Below are 2224 nucleotides of genomic sequence, written 5' to 3'. Positions count from 1 at the left end.
TTGAGAAATATAAATTTTATAGTGTTATGATTTTATTTACTATTTTTTTATTATTTTTTAATCAAAGGTGGTACCTAAATGTAAAATAGCGATGTTCACTAAAACTTTAATAACTTTTTTATTTTATGATTTTTCTTAAATTAATTTATATGTCATCAATCTAGATTCAATTCTTTTAAAGTTAAAAAAAAAAATGAAAAAAGTGAAATTTTGATCAAATTATGGTGTCCATACATGAGAGGTTTTAAAATTTACCTTTATAGCCAATTAAAAATTAATTTAAAAAATATTCATTAAAAAATTTAAGAAAAATATTCTCGTCAATCTTTGGTGTGTTAGGTAACTCTGTTTAAAAGGATTCACAAAAATTCATTTAGTTGTGTCAAAGTGTCCGTACATGAGCATGGTATGGTCATAAAATAGGCATCTTGAAAAGATCCATACCAAAAAAAAATCTATCATATGGGTATGCAAATAAATTACATATTCAAAAAGGAGATCCCAGGCATACAATTTTTATTTTTGAAGTTTCTTTATATTTAATCTCTAAATGGCTCAAATTTTGGCATCAATTGACAAAATATTTCAAAAATAGGGAAAACACTTCCACTTTTTAGCCAAAAGTGAGACCCAACTTTTTGCACTGACCTAAGAAAAATAAATGATATCAAATGCATTTAAGGTTGCTAAATTATTTATGAAGAAAAATCAGCAATAGTTGAAAAGAAATAAATAATAAATTTATTATGTATTCTTTAAAGGGTGCTAGCTCAATGGAAGAGCACCTGCTTTATAAGCAGGAGGATGGTGGTTCAATTCCACCATACCCTATTATGACCAAATACACAACCAAATATGTGACTAAATATGCTATTAAATATGCTACTAAATATGTGACCAAATATACTATTAAATATTCTACTCAATACACTATCAAATATGTGAGTAAATATATTAAATATACCACTAAATATGTGACTAAATCAATATCAAATGTATGATTGAATGTGTGATTAAATATAGTACTAAATATACGACTAAATATGTGACTTAGTCAATGATCAAAATAAGTGACTAAAATTGTTTAGTAGTAAATTTAGTAGTGTTATAAATGACTAGACATTAACTACTAGTAGTCACATGACCAAGTTTAGTCACTTATATACAAGTTTTAGTAGTTTTTAAAGTTACATAGTCATGTTTTTGTACTAGTGGGACAAGGTTAATGCAAGGACTAAAATGAGCCTACACAAATGCTAGGGGATTAGATACTAAAGTGGATAAAAATGTGGAGGTGAAATTGTGAAAGGTATGAAGTTTTTGACTCTATATATTGGCCCATTTTAGTGTGCTTATGAATATAAATGAATATGCACATTGAAGGAAAGCTACTAGAAATAAATAAAAATTCGATGCAAAAAGGATATTGCAAAGGAAGCAGTAACTCTTCAAGCCAATGAATCATACTCTTAAGTTGAAGACCTACAAATATATGCATAGACAATTTTTTTTGCACAAGACAACAAAGTTAGAAAATGAAAACCAAAAAGCCATAGGGGCAAGAATGTGATGAACATATAGATACATAAGGAAGGACATGGATAACACATACAATGTATAATAAAAATAAATGGTGAACAAAATATAACTTTTATGTTAGCAAAGTGAAATAGATCTTGATGCAAGAGGTTACTTTAGTACTATGCATCATCCCTGAAATACAAGACAACATAGGAGAATTATAAAATGAAGAGATGAATTTGATGATTTATTGCTTCAAAGAAGAATGCAAAAAAAATATAGGGAAGTGACCAATGTTGAACAAACAACATGACTTAGATGCTAGCTTGGTTTGTTGCAAGGGGTCATGTAGATGTGTTGGGTGGATACTTTGCGAGTGATAGTTTTGGGATCAATTGTAAAATAATGCTTCCAACCATAATGTGTGAGACACTTTCTTTCCTAATTATAAGGGAAGACTCCTCCTATCTATTATTACTAAAAGAAACCTAAACTAAACTAACACCTAAGATTATGTACACTAGACTAATTCATAGGGCATTGTATTCATCATACTCTCTTCTTGCAGAGTGGGCATTCTCTTTGTTGTAGAATACATAACTCTATTTTTACAAAAATCTCCTAAGAACAATTTAGCCATCTTTACAATAATCAATCTAAGTTCAATTTAGAAAAGTTAAAAACAAGGAGCTCATGAATGTTC

The 2224-nt window shown here is 28.5% G+C and overlaps 1 non-coding gene across 1 annotated transcript; it reads left to right on the top strand.

The window, feature by feature from the left end:
• The first annotated feature begins 759 nt into the window (after positions 1-759).
• Positions 760-831, top strand: TRNAI-UAU (transfer RNA isoleucine (anticodon UAU)). The gene has a single exon. It is a non-coding gene; the product is annotated as a tRNA-Ile (tRNA).
• Positions 832-2224: the final 1393 nt, after the last annotated feature.

This window comes from Cupressus sempervirens, chromosome 4 (genome assembly GCF_028749045.1).
Source record: "Cupressus sempervirens isolate cs-2001-9-10 chromosome 4, ASM2874904v1, whole genome shotgun sequence".
In the NCBI taxonomy this organism is placed as follows: Eukaryota; Viridiplantae; Streptophyta; class Pinopsida; order Cupressales; family Cupressaceae; genus Cupressus; species Cupressus sempervirens.
This window is presented reverse-complemented; position numbering and strand designations above follow the sequence as displayed.